The 23,260-nt window shown below is 46.3% G+C and overlaps 1 long non-coding RNA gene across 1 annotated transcript; it reads left to right on the top strand.

Moving 5' to 3' along the window:
- The first annotated feature begins 18,943 nt into the window (after positions 1-18,943).
- On the top strand, positions 18,944-19,807 carry LOC311221847. The gene is made up of 3 exons (XR_014619329.1): positions 18,944-19,077; positions 19,528-19,588; positions 19,749-19,807. It is a non-coding gene; the product is annotated as an uncharacterized lncRNA (long non-coding RNA).
- The last annotated feature ends 3,453 nt before the right edge of the window (positions 19,808-23,260 follow it).

The raw sequence follows: 23,260 nt of genomic DNA, 5'->3' as shown, positions 1-23,260 counted from the left end.
ATAAATGCTAGTTCCCAGGTACTAAATCAAACTAATCCTGAGATAACTGAAGGGTGCTGGCTATGTGTAAGTGTTAAGCCCCCATATTATGAAGCTATAGGAGATATGGGGAGGTCTGAATATTCAAATGAGTCAAATCCTTCCAAGTGCAGTTGGGGTCAGGAAATTGGGATAACTTTGTCTCAAGTTACGGGAAAAGGTAGATGTATCGGCACAGTTCCAAGAGATAAAAATGATCTGTGCCATGCCACTGAAAAAAATGGACCAAACACACAAATGGTTAATTCCTGCAAATAACACTAGGTGGGTGTGTTCATCGTTGGGAGTCACTCCTTGCCTATCTTTAAAATTGTTTAGCACATCTCATGATTTTTGTGTACAGGTGGTCATTATACCAAGGATTCTATACCACACTGAAGAGTATATGTACACTCAACATACTGTAGCAGAATATCATTTACAAAGAAGGGAACCTATTACGGCTGTCACCTTAGCTACACTAATGGCTCTCAGGGCTGCAGGTGCAGGGACTGGAATTGCTTCCCTGATAAAACAAAGCCAGGAATTTACTTCTCTACGCATTGCCGTAGATGAGGATCTGGCCCGTATAGAGCAATCAATAACAGCTCTGGAAAACTCGGTTAGGTCATTATCCGAAGTGGTACTCCAAAACCGTAGAGGGTTGGATTTGATTTTCTTACAACAAGGAGGACTGTGTGCAGCCCTACGTGAAGAATGTTGTGTATATGCAGATCATACTGGGGTGGTAAGAGATACAATGACTAAATTGCGGGAAGGATTAGAAAAACGCAAAAGGGAAAATGAGGGTCGTCAGAATTGGTATGAATCCTGGTTTAATTACTCACCTTGGCTTACTACCCTGCTATCAACCATAGCGGGGCTCTTGTTGTTACTTACATTAGCACTGACTTTTGGACCATGTATATTCAATCGAGCAATCACAATTGTGAAAAGCCGATTAGAGGCAGCTCATCTTATGCTCGTGCGTGCTAAGTATGAATCTCTTGAGCAGGAGAAGGACGACGCAGAAACTTTGATGCTCAGCAAGCAAATATTGCAAAAATTCAATGAACAAAATATGTTAGAAAAAGAAAAAGGGGGGATTGTGATAAATTAGTGGGGGTTTGTTCATTGTCTTTGAGGAATTTGGAGAATCTGCTGGGGAGAAAAGGTTGTAAAATTTAATGGCCTTGATAAGGGGGAGGATTTAGCAAGCAGATAGCAGGAGGGGGTGTTGGGTAAACATCCCTGAGTTAGAAAGAGTTGAGTAGGAAGACATGGTGAAATAGACACGTCATGTTTTGATGAAGGAATGGTCCAGCAATTCAGGTCAACAGGGGATAAGAGAACAAAGGGGTTTCAGAATAACTGCTAACTGTTATGACTATTGCATGGGGCACTATGCAAGTCTCTGACATCCAGCCAAGATGGACAAAGGAGAAGGACAAGGGAAAAGCCTGGGAGGAAGACTAGGAGCCTTCAGTACGAGAGACCCCCAGAGGGACCACCAGAGACTGATAAAGCATGCACCAGTGGGCGGGTTTGGATTCCAGGAATTAATTATAATAACCCTGCCTTTTGTAGAAGTAGTAACGAATATGTATTAGCCTAGGAGCATAAAAACTAGACGCCTGATGTAACCTGTGTGTGTCTTGGTGGAGCAGAGACTCCCGGCGCACCCAGTGCTGTTTGCTTACCTCTATTCATTTAATAAATTGTAAACTTTGATTGTAATCCTGTTTGGGACTTAGTCATTTATTACAACAGACAACCTTGTAAAATGTAGACCACCAGAATCCTTACCGCCATTAGGTGGAAATCACGGTGTAAGAAACATTACCACATCAAAGAATAAAATCCTCAAAAGAAATGTGACTTGTAACAGGCCAGCAGCTGTGTATTTTCTGTGAAGCACCAGATAGAGCATGAACCTGGATTGCACAGTGGGAAACAGGAGGGTCCTGGTCCTTGGGAGGAAAAAAAAAAAGTATATAAAATGTATGGAATTAGTGTAGTGGGTTTACGTGGCAAGGTTTTGGTAGCAGGGAGCCATAGGGGTGGTTTCTGTGAGAAAGATCTAGAAGCTGCCCCATGTTTGGGAAGGGCCCCATTGTTTTCCAGATCCGAGCCAATAAGCGATGTTGTTTTGCGCCTCTGTGAGAGCATATTTAAGACAGGGAAAAAACGCTGCGCCACACAGCAGCCGGGAGTGAGAGAATAGCCTTGCACCAAGGTCAGTGTAGAGGGAGGGGGAGAGGTGCTCCAGGCGCCGGAGCAGAAGTCCCCTGTGGCCTGTGGTGAGGACCATGGTGAAGCAGGATGTCCCCCTGCAGCCCATGGAGTACCACGGTGGAGCAGGGTTCCACGCTGCAGCCCGTGGAGGAGACCACGGTGGAGCAGGTGGCCCTGCACCGACGGAGGCTGCCGCCTGTGGAAGACCCCTGCCGGAGCAGATTCCGGGCCGGACCTGTAGCCCGTGGAGAGGAGCCCACGCAGGAGCAGGTGACCTGGCAGGAGCTGCTGCCCGTAGGGGAGCCAGGTTGGAGCAGTTTTCTCCTGAGGGATGGACCCCGTGGTACGGACCCATATCTGGAGCAGTTCTGAAAGAGCTGCTGCCTGTGGGAAGCCCACGCCGGATCAGTTCATCAAGGACTGCATCCCGTGGGTGGGACCCCACAGCACAGGGGACGAGAGTGATCGAGAAGGAGCGGCAGAGAAGAAGTGCTGTAGACTGACCATAACCCCCATTCCCCCGTTCCCCTGCGCCGCTCGGGGGGAGGAAATGGAAGAGGGTGGATGGGGGGAAGGTGCTTTTGGTTTTTTTTTTTTCCTTTGTTTTCTCACTTCTCTCGCTTGTTAGTTGTAGGCAATAAATCTTACTATCTCCTTATGCCGAGTCTGTTTTGCCCGTTACAATAATTATTGCGTGATTTTCTCGTCCTTATCTCAATCCTTGAGCCCTTTTCACATATTTTCTCCCCATTCCTCTTTGAGGAGGGGGAGTGAGAGAGCGGCTGTGGTGGAGCTCGGCTGCCCACTCGAGCGGAACCACGACAATTAGTAGGCACCCTCCTGCTTGCGGGACCCCCACCATTGTAATCTCAAATGAAAATGCTACTGTACTGAGATCCTCTCCTGAGCCTATATTATTTTCCAAAGATTGATTCACAGTTTTAAGGTTTCAGGGATAGGGCACTAGGGTTGGGTTTCAGGGTAAGCGTTCTCAGGGTTTATGTTTAGGATTTTAAGGTTTTTAGGGTTAGAGTTTTAACAGTTAGGATTTTAGGAATTTGGGGTTAGGGTTTTAAGGGTTTCAGGGTTAGCGTGTTAGGGTTTTAGAGTTTTTCATGTTGTAGTGTTATGTTTTTTAGGGTTAGGGTCTTAGGGTTTTATTTTTGGTCAGTTACTTAGGGTTAGGGTTTTAAGATCTTAATTTTTTTTTTTTCAGGTTAGGTTCTCCAGGATCAGGTTTTTGAGTGTCCTAATTTTTTGGGTTAGGGTTTTGAGCGTCTTAATATTTTGGGTTGGGTTTGGGTTTTGAGTGTCCTAATGTTTTGGGTTAGGGTTTGGAGCATCCTTATTTTTTGGGTTTGGGTTTTGAGCGTCCTATTTTTTTGGATTTGGGATTTGAGCGTCTTAATTTTGTGGGTTTGGGATTTGAGTGTCTTAATTTATTGGATTAGGGGTTTTAGGCATAGGTCTTCAGGGGTTTAGTGTGGTAAATAGTTTGGGTTAGGTCTGTAGGGGTTTTGATGATTTTTAGGGTTAGGGCTTGTGGCTTTTTTGTGTAAGGGCAGTAAGGGCTAGGGTTCTCTGATTGGCCATGCCAGCTCTCCAGGGAATGCTAGTAGGTGTAGTTTTCCGGCACCAGGCTTCCAGGAGGTCATGCTGGGTACCCAGAGCATACCGGGAAATGAAGTCCTGGGACTCCAGACTTCCGGGAGGCCATGTTTGGTGCCCAGAGCATACTGGGAAATGTAGTTCTCAGGAGCTAGGGTTGGGGTTAGGGGCTAGGGCTGGGGCTAGGGTTAGTGAATGCTGGTTCTCTGTGTTTGCAGATGATGGTGAGCCCGTTTAAACTAATTCCAGCTGAAGAAGTTTCAGTTACTTGCTTGGTAATATTGTCAGTTCAACATTAAAAGCTGCAGCAAAAACATGGGGACTGTTGCTTCTAGAAACATCCCAGGTCTCTTGTCTGCTCTCTGCATGCTTTTGAGATAAAGCAGATTTAAAAAAAAGAAACAAACAAAAAAAGAAAGAAACAAATAAAACATCACAGCTGCTGTTGTGCCTGCTCTCTTCCTACTTTCTTGTGATTTGCCCCTCCCCTTTACCACTTGATTTGGTTTGGGTGCTGGGTGGGGCCAAATGGTATATGAGCCCCAGGCATGGCATCAGAGAGCTCCTTCTGGCTGGGCTGCTCTTTGGGGTAAGTGCTTTGTTTTTCCTTCAGTCAGTTGCAGGGTTCTCTAGGCAGGCTGGAGTCTATGGATTTCTGGATTTTAAGTGCTTGGAATTCACTTAACAGAGGGATATTCAGTAGAGGTTGCTGGCTCACTGTTTTTTGTGATGGTGGGATACTCTTCTGTGTTTGAGCTTTATTTTAATCTCTAGATGAATCAACGCACTTGTGTAACTCTCTAGAGGACTAAAACCAGCTTGATTGCATGGTACACATGGCTTGACAGCGTAGATGCAGCATTACCAAGAAACTGAGCAGGGTTGTGTCAGAGTCACCTCTTTCATCTGCAAAGGGTATGTCTGTGATTATCCCTGCCAGGGCTGCTATGTGTGGATGTCTTTTTGGTATTTGTGGAGCTCAGTTGTTTTTCTTTTTGTTTTTATTTTTTTTTTTTTTGTGTGTGTGTATGTTCTAAGGTTTTTGGTTTTTTTTGAGGGGCAAATAGTGTGTGTGCTGAGCGTGGTTGGCAGGAGGAGGTGGGGAGCTGCTCAGGACTGGTAGGTTTGGTTTCCAGGAGTATGAGGCATTCTTCTTGTGCGATGCGACTGATTGTTGGGTGGGAATGTTCCAGCTTGTGTGTGTTAAGCAATGTAGCTTGTGTAGTGTGTGTTGTGTGGCCCGGGCAGAGTTTGCTGTGGCGCTGTGAGCGAGGAATCTCAGTTAGAGCTGGAGAGCAGCTGAAGTACCAGAGCTGGGAAGAGAGAGGTATTGCAGCAGGTACGCTGTGGCTATTGTGATAAATTAGTGGGGGGTTTGTTCATTGTCTTTGAGGAATTTGGAGAAACTGCTGAAGAGATAAGGTTGTACAAATTAACGGCCTTGGTAAAGGGGAGGATTAAAGCAAGCAGATAACAGGAGGGAGTATTGGATACACATCCTTGAGTGAAACCAGACATCCTGTCTGCCGCTTCATTACCCCCACCTGAATACGAGCACAACGTGTGAACACCAGCAGAGGAACAACGACCCCCCCTCTCAACAATAAACTGCGCAGCCTCAGCCAGTTCAATAGGTCTCGATAAGCTGGAACTCGACTGCTATAAAATAGCTACCCTGGAAAGGGAAGGTGCGTGCTGTTGCAGAGCGGAGACTCCCCAGCCGCCCAGCGCTGTTTTGCTTGTGTCTGCTTACTTGATTAATAAAATAATTTCAATAGACCAGTAAATTGTGTGGTCTAATTTATAACAATTTGGTGCCGTGACTCGGATGAAGGCAAATCTGATTGAAAGACCTTCGGAGGGGGCGCCCCGCTGATTTCAGCGGCCTTCGCTAGGACTACTTTCAATCAAACCCTTCACCGACGAACCCAAAATTAGACACAAGCAAATAAAACCGGTAAACCCCAGGCAACCTTTGTGCACGAAGCCCGAACGAAGACCCACGGGGTGGGTAAGTATAGGCCGGTGTTCCGTTCGGTTGGGGTTGGGTATCCCGGAGCACGACATTTGAGACGTCCAAGTGCGGACGAAGCGAGTGCGGACCCCTCGGTAGTGCGGTTCCCACCTCCCGCGAGGGACTGGGCCACGAAAAGGGGGAAGCGTTGTGTGTGTGAAGGTGCTCCGGAAGATGGGACAGAAGAAAAGTAAGCCTTCTGGCCCCATGAGGGAGGGATCCAATGCTGTAGGGATACCCTCTGTTCCTTCTGATAGTCCGTTAGGACAAATGATTAAGAATTGGGATGATTCCCCTTCTAGGCGGGGAAAGAGTAAAGTTAAAATGATTTATTATTGTTTAGAAGTGTGGGGCAACAAGCCCATCAAAGGGGACAGCGTTTTCTGGCCCCCGTTCGGCTCCTTTGAAGATTGGGTTTGTCAGGCCTAAATATTTATGTAAACTCAAAGGAACCCTTTAGTCTAGAAGAAAGTGAGTATGTGCACCTCTGGATAAATTCAGATACGAGGATGCATCTATATCCTCTAAAAGAAAAAGGAGGGCGGGATAAAAAGAGAAAGGACTTAGAAGTCCCGACATCGCCCCCGCCCTATATTCCACCGCCCGCACCAACGGCTCCCGTCCTTAATGGACTCCCCGAATTAGCTAATCCAGGAGAATCGGAATCGGATCATGAAACACAGGGGCCGGTAACCAGAAGCAGGGCAAGAAATCAGAAATCTGCTTTAAGGGAGGGATTATATCCCCTACGAGAAATAGCGATGGGGGGACCCCAGCCAGGAATGGAATATGTGGCCATCCCCATTAACTCTGGGGATGTCCGAGATTTTAAGAAAAGGACAGGAGGACGGTAAGCAAGCTTTAATGGCAACTGGCATAGTGTTTGCAGCTGCTGAGGAATAATTCTAACTGGAATAATAACTGTACATTGTATATTGTATATATAAAAGCCCGGGCATTTTTGTTAAAGTATTCTTTTATTCATATGTTAATATGTAAATATGTAAATATAAGAACTGCCATTGAGGTGTATGTCTAAGGGAACAAAATTTGCCCAGGCATATTATCGGCTCATCAGGTTTAAATGTCCTCAGTGTAATTGTCAACAGGCAGTTAATTTACAGTGGTTTGATTTTATTTGTGTATCTATATATTGTGAGTTTTGGAGGGATTGGGATTGACTAGTAAAGAGCTTCTAGGAAAACAGTGGAATATTAACCACTGTAGATTACAATAGGAAAAGTTCAAAGCAAAGAAATCCCGAGGAAAAGCCCCCTAGGGTGTATACTAACACATTGGAGGGATATAGTGGGGTGAGAGGGTACAGAAAGTAAAAGAACTCTTATCAAATATTGTAATCAATGGTGGCCACTTTATAAACTAGAGGATGGAGCGGAGTGGCCCCTAAATGGAACTATTAATTATAACACCATATTACAGTTAATGTTGTTTTTGTGGAAAGAAGGAAAATGGGATGAAATATGGTATATTGATTGATATGTTGTTTCAGTATCTTGGAGGGAAAAGGTATGGAATTAAGTTGGACTCTGACTGAGCCTTTGGTGTTGGTATTAGAAAAGTACGGGCTGGAGAAAGGTAAAGTAAGTGTTAAAAGGGTTGCTGAAGGTGTTAAAGGTGTGGCATGTAGTATTTAACAGAGCTGTTTGAAATTGAATGAGCAGGGAAAGGTGATGTAGGCATTATCTAAGTAACAGTCTAGAAGTTTTGGTATATTTGCATATTTGCTGTGGTGTTTGTTCAGTTTCCCAAGCATCGGGGAGGGGGGGAACAGCCTGCTCCACCAGGGGCCTCTCCAGCAGCCGCAGGGGGGCTTCAGCTCCAGCGCCTGGAGCGCCTCCTCCCCCTCCTTCTGCACTGACTTTGGTGTCTGCGGGGGGGGTTTCTCGCTCTCCCAACTGCTGTTGAGCCGCAGGGTTCTGTTCGTTTCTTTGTTTGTTTGTTTTCGTGGATGTGCTCTCACAGAGGCACGGACTGTGTTGCTCATGGCTTGGCTCTGGGCAGCAGTGGGCCTCTTTGGGGCCAGATGAAATTGTCCCTTATCTACCACGGGGAGGTTTCTGGGTTTTTCTCACGGGGGCTGCCACTGAAGTTTCCCACTCTCACACCCCCCCCCAAACCTTGCCAGCAAACCCAATACACTGGGGCAGCTAAGGCATTACTGACTTGTAAAGCTTCAGGGATTAAATTAACTAATGAAACCCTAAATGTGATGGGGGTAGAAGGTACTGGGATAACAGTGCCACTTTTGGGGAATACTAAGCTGAGACCAGGGGATAAAATGATCACTGGGCAATTATTGTATGTATCCAAGGCGGAAACTAACTTGTTGGGAAGGGATTTGATGATTAAATTGGGCATTCAAATAGTAAATTGTTAGACTGGAATAACAGTGTTATTAATGGAGTGCTCTCAGGCCCTGAGAGCAAACGTATATTCACCTCTGACTGGAAAGACTCTGAAATGGGGGTGGAAGCAACAATATAGGTGGACAATTTTACCTCAGGGGTTTACAGGGGCCACCTATCTATTTGGGTAAATTCTAAAAAGGTTTTGGAGCAATTACAACCTCCCAAGGAGGTATTAATGTTACAAATATGTGGATCATTTTAAGGAAAATGGATACTCCCCAATGGGAGAGAAATGCTGAATAAAGTGATAATGAGGCAAATATTAACTGTTTTACATCAGAAGAGTCACTGGGAGGTGCAAGCAATGTGTGATGTTGTTCTAAGAAAGCATGTCTGTGTAGGAATATATACTTTAGGGAAGCACACATGCAGAGGATGTACTATATGTCAAAAGGTAAATAAAAAAGGTCTTCTGTAACCTATCTAGAGGGGGACGGGAGCCAGGGCTTTGACCTTTCCAAAGTATACAGGTAGACTTTACTGAGTTACTTGTTTGTCCTAATTGACCACGTGACTGAATGGGTGTAAAGCTTTACTGCAAGGATTAAAGCAGGCCTTAGAGATTGAGTGGGATTTTCACAGCCCCTGGCACCCCTCCCCTTATGGAAAGGTAGAGCGAATGAATGGTGAAATTAAGAAACAACTAACAAAACTTATGCTGGAAATTAAGGCTTCTTGGGTAAAATGCTTACCCCTTGCACTGTTAAACGTATGGATGCAGTCCAGAACTGATGTAGGAATTTCTCCTTTTGAAATGCTATATGGTATGCCCTATGACTTGGAATTGCCACTTGATCACCCTCAATTCTAATGAAGACTTTGAAAGAGACTCTTTTTAACACCACGATGGGGAAGGCCCCCATGTTGTTTTGCTTATTACAGAAACAGCCATTTGGACTGCGGAGAAAGGATGGACACATGCCAGCCGTGTTAAAGGACCCACCTGTGACAAGATGTGGGAGATCGCTCCAGGAAACAAAGACCTGAAGCTCACATTGCGACGAACTCGATAGGTACCGTGGGTTAAGGTAGAGGCTCTCCCCTGAAGAACACTACTGCTGCCGAGAAGAACTAAAACCTCGTAGTTGGCTGCAACCCAACTGACGAGTGAGGCAGAGGAGTGAATAAGTGGGGAAAGACATGGGCCTCAGCCATTCCTATCGGTATTTGGGGGTTCTCGCAGTGATTTCATCCTGCATAGCGACTCAACACCACCCCCACCAACCTTTTTAAATGGACTTTAAGTCGATTCGAAGATCAACAGGTTATTGCAACCCAGATAACATCGGGGGGGGGGCAAGCTTTACTTCTACACTATGTCAGCTGATCTCGAGGCCCCGATGCTGGGAATATGTGGGATTTTATTTCTGCCCAAGTTCTAACCTGGGAAGGGGGTACTGTAAATGCCTGAACGTGTATTATTGTGCATACCGGGGGTGTGAAACCATTGCTACAGACTGGACACTCGGGGCTGGTCGGGATAAATTCTTACAAGTGGGATATGGGCTGCAAAGTTGTAACCGACAATTGGATCCCCGTTGCAGGTGGTGAGGGCATGGTATAGGGTATACAGGAACCTTCCACGGAAATAAAGAAATTTGCAAGGTTCTATATATAAATATAACAAACTCGGACGATACTAGCTGGGTACTAGGAAAAATGTCAGATTTTACGAACACGGAACAGATAGGGGAGGACTCATCCTAATAAAGAAGGGAAAACCCGAGACTTCCAAGGTAGTTGGGCCTAATAAAGAGTTACTAGGGGAAGGTTTGGTTGTTCAGACTGTAAATATACCTGGGACTGCCCAACCTACTACAGTGTTTTCTAGTAAGTCGACAGTTATCCTTTCCCACACTGCTTCCAAGCATTGTGAAAAAAAAGAAAGGGGTTGTACCCGAGGAGATAACTGAAGGGTACTGGCTATGTGTAAGTGTTAAGCCCCCATATTCAAATTCTTCCAATGGAAATTGGGTCAGGAAATCGGGATAACTTTGACCCAAGTTACGGGAAAAGGTAGATGTATCGGCACAGTTCCAAGAGATAAAATGATCTGTGCCATGCCACTGGAAAAAAAAAAAAATGTGTACCAAACACACAAATGGTTAATTCCTGCAAATAACATTAGGTGGGTATGTTCGTTGTTGGGAGACACTCCTTGCCTATCTTTAAAATTGTTTAACACATCTCATGATTTTTGTGTACAGGTGGTCATTATACCAAGGATTCTATACCACACTGAAGAGTATATGTATACCTATCACACAGTGGCTGAATACCATCTGGTAAAGAGGGAGCCTATTACAGCTGTCACCTTAGCCACTTTAATGGCCCTTGGGGCTGCAGGTGCAGGAACTGGAATTGCTTCCCTGATAAAACAAAGCCAGGAATTTACTTCTCTACGCATTGCCGTAGATGAGGATCTGGCCCGTATAGAGCAGTCAATAACAGCTCTGGAAAAATCGGTTAGGTCATTATCCGAAGTGGTACTCCAAAACCGTAGAGGGTTGGATTTGATTTTCTTACAACAAGGAGGACTGTGTGCAGCCCTACGTGAAGAATGTTGTGTATATGCAGATCATACTGGGGTGGTAAGAGATACAATGACTAAATTGAGGGAAGGATTAGAAAAACGCAAAAAGGAAAATGAAGCTCGTCAGAATTGGTATGAATCCTGGTTTAATTACTCACCTTGGCTTACTACCCTGCTATCAACCATAGCGGGGCCCTTGTTGTTATTAATATTAGCACTGACTTTTGGACCATGTATATTCAATCGAGTAATCGCAATTGTGAAAAGCCGATTAGAGGCAGCTCATCTTATGCTCGTGCGTGCTGAGTATGAACTTCTTGAGCAGGAGAAGGAAGACACAGAAACTTTAATGCTCAGCAAGCAAATATTGCAAAAATTCAATGAACAAAATATGTTAGAAAAAGAAAAAGGAGGGATTGTGATAAATTAGTGGGGGGTTTGTTCATTGTCTTTGAGGAATTTGGAGAAACTGCTGAAGAGATAAGGTTGTACAAATTAACGGCCTTGGTAAAGGGGAGGATTAAAGCAAGCAGATAACAGGAGGGAGTATTGGATACACATCCTTGAGTGAAACCAGACATCCTGTCTGCCGCTTCATTACCCCCACCTGAATACGAGCACAACGTGTGAACACCAGCAGAGGAACAACGACCCCCCCTCTCAACAATAAACTGCGCAGCCTCAGCCAGTTCAATAGGTCTCGATAAGCTGGAACTCGACTGCTATAAAATAGCTACCCTGGAAAGGGAAGGTGCGTGCTGTTGCGGAGCGGAGACTCCCCAGCCGCCCAGCGCTGTTTTGCTTGTGTCTGCTTACTTGATTAATAAAATAATTTCAATAGACCAGTAAATTGTGTGGTCTAATTTATAACAGCTATGAGGTGCCTGAGTGTGCTTTTCTCTTTTCTTTGCAAGTGCTTAGTGCAGTAGTGGACAGGGAAGGGAAATCCTCATGTCACAAAGCACTTGTGGGAAGGTGAGTGTTGTCAGCCTGGTCATCCCTTATCCGAAGTGAAAGGAAGATTGTTTGGTGTTTGATTGTTTGGGCATATAATCTGTTCTGCTCCTAGATTTTTCTTTCTACGTAAAAAAATGTTTGAGCTATTTCCAGTTAAGAAAGTTCCAGTTACTTGCTGAATCGTATTGTCCTTTCAATATTCAAAGCTGCAGCAATAGCATGGGGATTGTTCCTTCTAGAAACACCCCAGTTCTCTTGTCTGCAGTCTGCATGCTAAAACAGATTTAAAAAAAAAAAAAAAAAAAAAAAAACAAGAAACACACACACACAAACAACAACAACAAAAAAAAACACCATTGGGTGATTTGTTGTGAATGCAACGATCATTTAATCCCTTTGTTTTCCCAGGTGATGTGGATGGTACTGGCTGCATTGTTGGAGCTTGGATTTGGAGAGGAACAGGTGAGCACAATGGTATGTTGCATCAGAAGTAGTCAGCATTGTGGAGAAGGTGGACACTGGGGCTGGTGTCCTAGTGAATGCTGATACTCTGTTTTTGCAGCTGATGATGACCCTGGCAATTAACTAAGATGTGATGACAGCTGATGTGGTAGTCCATGGGTGTCTTAATACATTGTCCGGACTGTTTTGGCAAAGATATCTGGTCTGCCTCTGGGCATGTACTGAAGGGCAGCTGGCACAGTCATCTCTGTGGTGTTTGGCAGATGTGGATAGGGGAGAGCTGAGCTGCTTGCGAGCAGCTGCTCGCATAGTGCTTGAATAGTGCTGGAGGAGAGGTTTGTTGTTGAATCGTCAAAGCTTTCAGATGTGGACTGTTTTTTTTATTTATTTTTTTTTTTTGGCAAGCCTTAGATAAACCTCAGGAGGAGTCAGCCAAAGGAAAGAATGCCTTCCGGAATTGTCAAGCTCTCATTTGGCAGCTCAGTGACTGGTTTGGTCTATTTCTAAGGTGCTGAGGCAAGTTGTCCACTGTTTTGAAATGATAATGTTGTAAACGGGGTCCCTTGTGTTGTTGACGGATGGGTACTAATGCTGGCAGCTGAATGACTATCCTGTGACTGTTTTCATTTGATAAAGCTGAAACAGTGTACAACCTGGGATGTCACAGCCAGAGCTGCCTTTGGCAAGGTGAGTGAGGAACAGATGTAGCAGTTGTTGAGTTGCAGGTCTCACTGTTACTCTAAGCATCCCCTCTTTGTCTTTTAGAGGTGGTGTAGCTGTTTGAAGAGGGTAGAAGGAAAAATCTGCCTCAGGGGCAGGTAAATGGGCGGAGGTAAGGGAGCAGATGAGAGTAACTGTTCTAGCTGTGCTGTGGCTTTGGATGCTGCATCGGCCTATGCGTTTCTTTCACAGGTGTCTCCAGGCTCAAAGGAACAAACTGCACTCTGAAGAGCTGTGTAAGAAGAGGGGCTGGTCATGAGCTGGGTTGGAGCAGAAGGGCCAAGTAGCACAAGGTGACTATGAAAGGTGTCCATCTTGCTTTGCGGGTGCCGTGGCAGGCTCTCCACAGAAGTGGCTGAGGATTTCAGATACGGCCAGGGAGCAACAAGGAGCGGCACGTGCAGGGATGGTTTCCAAGCGCTGCGGTGGCTTTCTCTTTTTCACATGGGGGGCAGGCAAGTGGCTGAGGTACAGGAGGGCATGAGAGTAATTGTCCTAAGGGTGCTGTGGCTTTTGCTGCTGCGGTTGCTTTCTCTCCAGTTTATGAGGTGCCACAGACAAGGTGGGCTGAGATAGCCTTTAGAATAGGAGGAAAGCAGGTAGCTTGAATGCTGCGTGGTTCCTGAGAAAGGTGTTGTGTAGGAAAAAGGTTGTCTGGCATGGCAGTTCCTGATGGCAGTCTTCTTTGGTAGGCAAAGAGGTGCCCAAAGCCCTGTCCTGTGTAGCCTGAGCACACCTTGCTGAGGATGAAGCCTGCTTTCCAGCAGTTCTCAAAACTGTGAGACTGAAATGCTGTGTCTGTGTTTGGGTTGGGGTTGCACCTTGGTGAGTGTAGGGATGGGTTTTAAGGGGGTGCAGCGGAGGGCCTGGACCCAGTGTTCTGTAGTGTGTTTTGACCCATCAGCATAGCCTTTTGGTTCTCAGATAGCCTACTGAAGTAAGTGATTTTTCCTGCGAGTGGAATGGAATTGATTTTGTTGGTGTATAATCTGTTCTGCTCCTAGATTTCTTTCAATGTAAATAACTGTTTGAGCTAATTCCAGCTGGAAAAAAAAAATCAGTTACTTGCTTGGTTGTATTGTCCTTTCAATATTCAAAGCTGCAGCAAAAGCATGGGGATTGTTGCTTCTAGAAACACCCCAGTTTTCTTGTTTGCACTCTGCATGCTGTTGAGCTAAAGCAGACCAAAAAAAAAAATAAAGGAAACACACACACACACACACACACAAAAAACAACAATAACAAAAGAAACCCACCATTGGGTGATGTGTTGTGAACTCAACGATCACTTAATCCCTTTGTTTTCCCAGGTGGTGTGGATGATACTGGTTGCACTGTTGGAGCTTGGATTTGGAGAGGAACAGGTGAGCATAGTTGTATGTTGCATCAGCAGTAGTCAGCATTGTGGAGAAGGTGGGCATCATGACCGGCATGCTAGTGAATGCTGGTACTCTGTTTTTGCAGCTGATGATGAGCCTGGCAATTGACTAAGATGACAACCAGTGCCTGTGTGTTTCTTGAGGCGGAGGGAATATACCATGTGGCAACCTGAGAGCTAAGTTGGGGGGCACCTGGTATTTGCATATCTGGGGTGGCTAATGGGAGCTGGGAGCCAGAGGAGCATGGTGCCTGCTGGCTGACTAGACTTGGTGCCACGGTGAGGGTGGTTCAGGCTGGGTCATGTTCAGGCTGCTTGTGGCTGGGTCACCAGCCTAATAGAAGCAGCGGGATTATTTTGTAGTGTGAGTGCGTGCGCCAGGCAGGACAGTTTCCTTCTGTTTGTCTGTCTTGTAGTGTTGCTTCTGCAGCGTCTGTTCTGTGCTTCTCGGGTCTTGATATCCTTCTAGCTTTTTACACTGGACTGACCAGACAGGGGACTTGGTAGCGGTGCTGAAGGGCCTCAGTGCTTGTTTTGTCATCGTGGCTCTGATCCGAGCACTTCTTGTCTTGCAGTCGCTGCTTGAAATGCAGTTCTGTTTCAGGTCTCGTGCATCATATTCGGTTTGAGATCGCGTCTGTTTCCATCCTCGCTCTTGCAGAAGTCATCTGGGCCGCATCAGGAGCTCCTGCTTGGGAATTGATTTCCTAAGCGTCGTCTTATGGGGTTTTCAGTCCCCATCCTTCTGGTCTCTTGCCTTGAAGGCAGGCTTTTTAGGCCTCCACCATCCCAGTTCTGGCAGTTGCTTGCAGTCACGTGTCGTGACATTTGAGTCTCTCCTTGGGTCTGGTGCAGAGCACCTGTTCTGACTTGCTGTTGCCATAGGGCTTCCCTCTGGGGGTCACTTTTTCTTGTGCCTTGTGTTGTGCGTTTTGTTTGTAGTGTTTGTGGCGTGGCTGTGTGTGTATGTGTTTGGTCTGGAGCTGTCCTGCCTGGCAGTTAGTGATGACAGCTAACGTGGCAGTGCATGGGTGTGCTAATACATTGTCTGGAGTGTTTTGGTGAAGACGTCCGGTCTGCATCTGGGCACATACTGAAGGGCAGCAGGCACAGTCATCTCAGTGTTGTTTGTCAGATGTTGGGGGGGGAGAGTATATCTGCTTGTGAGCAGCTGTTTGCATAGTGCTTGAATGGTGTGCTTGAGGAGGTCTGTCGAATCTTGAAAGCTTACAGATATGGGGTTTTGAAAGTTTTATTTTTATTTCTATCCTGTCCCCAGTACAGTGTAAAACTTTGGAATCTGTCACAGGAAAGAGCTCCATCTGGAACTGTTCAGCACTGGGTAGGCAGCTAAGTGACAGGCTTGATCTACTTCTGAGTTGCTGAGGTAAGGGGGCTGCTGTTTTGAAATGCTAATTTGTAAATGGGGTCCCTGCTGTTGTGAGGGATGGGTTCTAATGCTGGCTGCTGAACGATTATCTTGTGACCGTTTTCATTTGCTAAAGCTGAAACACAGTGTACAACACAGGACTTGACCGCAGCTTCTTTTAGCAAGGTGAGCGATGAGCAGATCTAGGAGTTACTTTAGTGGTGCAGTTGTCACTGCAAGTTACTTAACTGCGCAAAGTACAGTAAAAATCCTGTTTATATTTCAGAGGTGTGTTGTAGCTGGCTTAAGAGAGCAGATGGAAGCATCTTCCTCGAAGGCAGGTGAGGGGGCAGAGGTTAGGGAGCAGATGAGAGTAAGTGTCCTATCTGTGCTGTGTCTTTGGATGCTGCTTCAGCCTATGCTTTTCTTTTTGTTTCACAGGTGTGCCGCACAGGCTGAGTGGGGCCAAGCTGCACTCTGAAGAGCAGCACGGGAAGGGCGGGCTGTTTGTGAGCTGGATTGGAGCAGAACTGCCAAGTAGCACGAGGTGACTGCGAAGGGTCTTGCTTTGCAGGTGCCATGGCAGGCTCTCCACAGAAGCGGTTGAGGATTTGAGAAGAGGTTGCAGATCATCGAGGAGCGACATGTGCAGGGATGGCTTGAAAACGGTATGGCTGCTTTCTCTTCTGTTTATCAGGTGTCCCAGGCAACGTGGGCTGTGATGTTAGTCTTTAGAATCGGAACAAAGCAGGTGCTGATGGCAGTCTTCTTTGGTAGGCAAAGAGTTGCCCGAAGCCCTGTCCTGTGTAGCCTGGGCACGCCTCGCTGAGTATGAAGCTTGCTTTCCAGCAGTTCTCAAAACTGTGTTGAGGCTGAAATGCTGTGTCTGTGTTTTGGTTGGGGTTGCACCTTGGTGAGTGTAGGGATGGGTTTTAAGGGGGTGCAGCGGAGGGCCTGGCCCCAGTGTCCTGTAGTGTGTTTTAACACATCAGCATAGCCTTTTGGTTCTCAGATAGCCTACTGAAGTAAGTGATTTCTCCTGCGAGTGGAATGGAATTGAATTCTTCTTTTGGCATGTAATCTGTTCTGCTCCTAGATTTTTCTTTGTAAATGAAAGATTGAGGTAATTCCAGGTGGAAAAAAAAAAAAGAGTTGCTTGCTTGTTTGTATTTTCCTTTCAGTATTCAAAGCTGCAGCAAAAGCATGGGGATTTTTGTTTCTAGAAACACCCCAGTTCTCTTGTCTGTGCTCTGCATGCTGTTGAGCTAAGCCATATAAAGAAGTTAATAAAACCACAGCTGCTGCTCCTCCTCTTTCTGCTTTTTTTTTTTGTGCTTTCCCCCTGCACTTTCCCAGGTGATTGGCTTCAGGTTCCAGGTGGGACCTAATGGTAACTGAGTTGCAGGTATCCCATCAGAGAGCTCCTTCTGCCTGACCTGCACTCTTGGGTAAGTGCTTTGTTTTTCCTTCAGTCGTTTGCACGGTTCTTTAGGTGGGTCAGAGTCTATGGACTGATGCGTTTTCAAGTAGAAACCGGTACGCCTATCTTTTTGAGGTGGCAACTGGTAGGATCTGTCATTGTAAAGCAATCTAGTAGTAGGTGCCTGTATTGCATGCAGCTCTTCCTCAGGTGAGTAGTAGTTATATCAGTGTTACGGATAGTATGGTGATGTTACTTTGTGTGTTTGCTTTGTGGTTCTGGGTCCCTTATGATTTTTGCAGAATTACGGGGCTTTTTGAGACTTTGCCTTTATGTCAAATCTTATCAAAGTCACAACCTTGGTGGCAAAGTGATGGAGCATGGTTTAGGAGAAATGTATCATTGAAGCTCCCTGTGTGAGCGTGTATCTGAAAATGGCAGCAGTGGGCATGTAAGGGGTGGTCTCTTTCAGGTTTAGGGACAGTTTATTGTATTTCTGGAGCTTTTGCCTGTGGTTTTGCTGTCTGAGTCTTTAGACCTTGCAGCCTTCTAGTCTTGATGTCCTTGAATCGACGTATTAGAAGTATGTTTATGAGGTGTTGCTAGGTAGTTGCATTTGGGAAACAGTTGAGCATGGTTCCTTGACTGTTGTCGACGGAAGGAAGACACAGACGCTCAATATGAGTGAACAGTGAACTTCAACTTTAATGGATAGCTCAGTCGCCTTTTATCTAGTTCGAAACTCATACATATTCCTAAACTAAACTCAGGATTGGCTAACATTTCCCGCGCTTTGCAGTTGCTACCGTCCTGCCCCAGGGGGCCTACCCAATCGCCCAAGGGCATCGTGTCCTTGATCCTGATTGGCTCTCAGCCACCTGTGTACGTGCCCAGACCCATGTAAGCTAAGTACGGTACTTTACTAGCCTATTGTCTCCCAACTGCCCAACATTCACATGTCCCACCTCACTCAACCATTCCTCAACACTTGACTGCATAAGTGCAGTAGTGCCTAAAGAGTGAGCAGGGTCACGTGCTTCATGTCTAAAGAATGAGTCTGTTCGGGCACATTTCGGCGCGGCGCCGCCCGGGCACATTACTCAGGTGGAGCTACTGAGCAGGTGAGGTAAAGGAACCGGGAACAGAGAAGTATTGCACAATGGTATGTTGCATTAGTTGTAGTGTGCGTTGTGCAGGACATGGGTATTAGGGCTTGCATGGTAGTGAATGCTGGTTCTCTGTGTTTACAGATGGGGATGAGCCTGTTTAAACTAATTCCAGTTCAAAAAGTTTCAGTTATTAGCTTGGTGATATTGCCAATTCAATATTAAAACCTGCAGAATAAGCCAAAGGCGATTTTTGCTTCTAGAATCACTGCAAATATTTGGTCTGCTCTCTGCATGCTTTTGAGATAAAGTTTATTTTAAAAAAGAAACAAAAACAGCTACTTTTCTTGCTCTATTTCTACTTTCTTGTGCTTTGTCCCTCCCCTTTCCCAGGTGATTTGGTTTGGGTGCTGGGCGGGGCTAAATGCTATATGAGCCCCAGGCATGGCATCAGAGAGCTCCTTCTGCCTGGGCTGCTCTTTGGGGGCGGTGCTTTGTGTTTCCTTCAGTCAGTTGCAGGGTTCTCTAGGCAGGCTGGAGTCTATGGATTTCTGGATTTCTAAGTGGTTGGAATTCTAGATCTCTAAGTGCTTGAAATAGAGGGATATTTAGTAGAGGCTGCTGGCTCGCTTTTTTTTAGGATGGCCGCATATTCTCCTGTTTTTGAGATATATTTTAATCTCTACGTGTTTAAAACCTACTTGTGTAATTTTCCAGAGGACTAAAACCAGCTTCATTTCATGCTACATGTGGCTTGGCAGCGTAGATGCAGCATTACCAAGAGACTGAGCAGGGTTGTATCAGAGTCTGCTCTTTCCTCTGCAAAGGGTATGTCTGTGATTACCTCTGCCGGGGTTGCTGTGTGTGCGTGTCTTCTTGGCACTTATGGATCTCAGATGTTTTTTTTTTGTGTGTGTATGTTCTAAGGTTTTTGTTTTTTGAGGGGTAAACAGTTAGTGTGCTGAACGTGGTAGGCAGGTGGAGGTTGGGAGCTGCTCAGGACTGGTAGGTTTGGTTTCTAGGAGTATGCGGCATCCATCCTGTGCGATGCGACTGATTGTTGGGCGGGAACGTTCCAGCTTGTGTGTCCTAAGCAATGTAGCTTGTGTAGCGTGTGTTGTGTGGCCCGGGCAGAATTTGCTGTGGCGCTGTGAGCGAAGAATCTGAGTTAGAGCTGTTGAGCAACTGAAGTAAAGGAACTGGGAAGAGAGAGGTATTGCAGCAGGTACGCTGTGGCTGTGAGGTGCCTCAGAGTGCGCGTTTCTCTTGTCTCTACAGGTGCTTTGTGCAGTCGTGGACAGGGAAGGGAAATGCTCATGTCACGAAGCACTGAGGGAAGGTGAGTGTTGTCAGCCTGGTCATCCCTTATCCGAAGCGAAGGGAAGACGCTCAGGTGTTTCCCTGTGAGGGTCCGAGGTGAGGCTGTGTGGGATAGAGGAGCAGTGTGGCAGGTGGTTGCTTGCAAGCACAGTGGTCATTGCGTCCTTTTGTGTTCCCAGGTGGCGTGGGTGATGCTGGCCGCTCCTTTCAAGCTTGGACCTAATTTGCAGGTACAGAGGCAAGTGGCCTGCTGTTTTGAAAGGATAAAACTAAAGATGGGGTCCCTTTTGTTGTTGAGGGATGGGTGCTACTGCTGTCAGCTGAATGTTTATCTTCTGCCTGTGTTTTTCCTTTGTTCAGGCTGAAACGCAGTGCGCAGTGCAGGACGTCTTGACCCGAGCTGCCTCTGCAGTGACGCTGGTGCGTGATGAGCAGAGGTAACTGTTGCTTTTGGGGCTCGGTTGTCACTGCAGTTATTTTCCTACATCCAATAGAGTAAAATTCCAGTTTGTCTTTTAGAGGTGCTATAAGTGGGTAAAGGGAACAGATGGAAGCATGTGCCACGTGGGGCAGGCAAGCGGCTGAGGTACAGGAGGGGATGAGAGTATGTGATTTTTTTTCTGGGGATGAAATGGAATTAATTTTGTTGGTGTATAATCTGTTCTGCTCCTAGATTTTTCTTTCAATGCGAAGAAAAGTTTGAGCTAATTCCAGGTAAGAAAGTTCCAGTTACTTGCTGAGTCTTATTGTCCTTTTAATATTCAAAGCTGCAGCAAAAGCATGGGGATTGTTGCTTCTAGAAACACCCCAGTTTTCTTGTTTGCACTCTGCATGCTGTTGAGCTAAAGCAGACCAAAAAAAAAAAATAAAGGAAACACACACACACACACACACACACACACACACACACACACACACACACACAAAAAACAACAATAACAAAAGAAACCCACCATTGGGTGATGTGTTGTGAACTCAACGATCACTTAATCCCTTTGTTTTCCCAGGTGGTGTGGATGATACTGGCTGCACTGTTGGAGCTTGGACTCGGAGAGGAACAGGTGAGCATAGTTGTATGTTGCATCAGTAGCCGTCAGCATTGTGGAGAAGGTGAGCAATGGGGCCGGCGTCCTAGTGAATGCTGGCACTCTGTTTTTGCAGCTGATGATGAGCCTGGCAATTGACTAAGATGACGACCAGTGCCTGTGTGTTTCTTGAGGCGGAGGGAATATACCATGCAGCAACCTGAGAGCTAAGTTGGGGGGCACCTGGTATTTGCATATCTAGGGTGGCTAATGGGAGCTGGGAGCCAGAGGAGCATGGTGCCTGCTGGCTGACTAGACTTGGTGCCACGGTGAGGGTGGTTCAGGCTGGGTCATGTTCAGGCTGCTTGTGGCTGGGTCACCAGCCTAATAGAAGCAGCGGGATTATTTTGTAGCGTGAGTGCGTGCGCCAGGCAGGACAGTTTCCTTCTGTTCGTCTGTCTTGTAGTGTTGCTTCTGCAGCGTCTGTTCTGTGCTTCTCGGGTCTTGATATCCTTCTAGCTTTTTACACTGGACTGACCAGACAGGGGACTTGGTAGCGGTGCTGAAGGGCCTCAGTGCTTGTTTTGTCATCGTGGCTCTGATCCGAGCACTTCTTGTCTTGCAGTCGCTGCTTGAAATGCAGTTCTGTTTCAGGTCTCGTGCATCATATTCGGTTTGAGATCGCGTCTGTTTCCATCCTCGCTCTTGCAGAAGTCATCTGGGCTGCATCAGGAGCTCCTGCTTGGGAATTGATTTCCTAAGCGTCGTCTTATGGGGTTTTCAGTCCCCATCCTTCTGGTCTCTTGCCTTGAAGGCAGGCTTTTTAGGCCTCCACCATCCCAGTTCTGGCAGTTGCTTGCAGTCACGTGTCGTGACATTTGAGTCTCTCCTTGGGTCTGGTGCAGAGCACCTGTTCTGACTTGCTGTTGCCATAGGGCTTCCCTCTGGGGGTCACTTTTTCTTGTGCCTTGTGTTGTGTGTTTTGTTTGTAGTGTTTGTGGCATGGCTGTGTGTGTATGTGTTTGGTCTGGAGCTGTCCTGCCTGGCAGTTAGTGATGACAGCTAACGTGGCAGTGCATGGGTGTGCTAATACATTGTCTGGAGTGTTTTGGTGAAGACGTCCGGTCTGCATCTGGGCACATACTGAAGGGCAGCAGGCACAGTCATCTCAGTGTTGTTTGGCAGATGTTGGGGGGGGAGAGTATATCTGCTTATGAGCAGCTGTTTGCATAGTGCTTGAATGGTGTGCTTGAGGAGGTCTGTCGAATCTTGAAAGCTTACAGATATGGGGTTTTGAAAGTTTTATTTTTATTTCTATCCTGTCCCCAGTACAGTGTAAAACTTTGGAATCTGTCACAGGAAAGAGCTCCATCTGGAACTGTTCAGCACTGGGTAGGCAGCTAAGTGACAGGCTTGATCTACTTCTGAGTTGCTGAGGTAAGGGGGCTGCTGTTTTGAAATGCTAATTTGTAAATGGGGTCCCTGCTGTTGTGAGGGATGGGTTCTAATGCTGGCTGCTGAACGATTATCTTGTGACCGTTTTCATTTGCTAAAGCTGAAACACAGTGTACAACACAGGACTTGACCGCAGCTTCTTTTAGCAAGGTGAGCGATGAGCAGATCTAGGAGTTACTTTAGTGGTGCAGTTGTCACTGCAAGTTACTTAACTGCGCAAAGTACAGTAAAAATCCTGTTTATATTTCAGAGGTGTGTTGTAGCTGGCTTAAGAGAGCAGATGGAAGCATCTTCCTCGAAGGCAGGTGAGGGGGCAGAGGTTAGGGAGCAGATGAGAGTAAGTGTCCTATCTGTGCTGTGTCTTTGGATGCTGCTTCAGCCTATGCTTTTCTTTTTGTTTCACAGGTGTGTCGCACAGGCTGAGTGGGGCCAAGCTGCACTCTGAAGAGCAGCACGGGAAGGGCGGGCTGTTTGTGAGCTGGATTGGAGCAGAACTGCCAAGTAGCACGAGGTGACTGCGAAGGGTCTTGCTTTGCAGGTGCCATGGCAGGCTCTCCACAGAAGCGGTTGAGGATTTGAGAAGAGGTTGCAGATCATCGAGGAGCGACATGTGCAGGGATGGCTTGAAAACGGTATGGCTGCTTTCTCTTCTGTTTATCAGGTGTCCCAGGCAACGTGGGCTGTGATGTTAGTCTTTAGAATCGGAACAAAGCAGGTGCTGATGGCAGTCTTCTTTGGTAGGCAAAGAGTTGCCCGAAGCCCTGTCCTGTGTAGCCTGGGCACGCCTCGCTGAGTATGAAGCTTGCTTTCCAGCAGTTCTCAAAACTGTGTTGAGGCTGAAATGCTGTGTCTGTGTTTTGGTTGGGGTTGCACCTTGGTGAGTGTAGGGATGGGTTTTAAGGGGGTGCAGCGGAGGGCCTGGCCCCAGTGTCCTGTAGTGTGTTTTAACACATCAGCATAGCCTTTTGGTTCTCAGCCTACTGAAGTAAGTGATTTCTCCTGCGAGTGGAATGGAATTGAATTCTTCTTTTGGCATGTAATCTGTTCTGCTCCTAGATTTTTCTTTGTAAATGAAAGATTGAGGTAATTCCAGGTGGAAAAAAAAAAAAAGAGTTGCTTGCTTGTTTGTATTTTCCTTTCAGTATTCAAAGCTGCAGCAAAAGCATGGGGATTTTTGTTTCTAGAAACACCCCAGTTCTCTTGTCTGTGCT

Source organism: Netta rufina, assembly GCF_964035555.1.
Source record: "Netta rufina genome assembly, contig: SCAFFOLD_78, whole genome shotgun sequence".
Taxonomy (NCBI): domain Eukaryota; kingdom Metazoa; phylum Chordata; class Aves; order Anseriformes; family Anatidae; genus Netta; species Netta rufina.
This window is presented reverse-complemented; position numbering and strand designations above follow the sequence as displayed.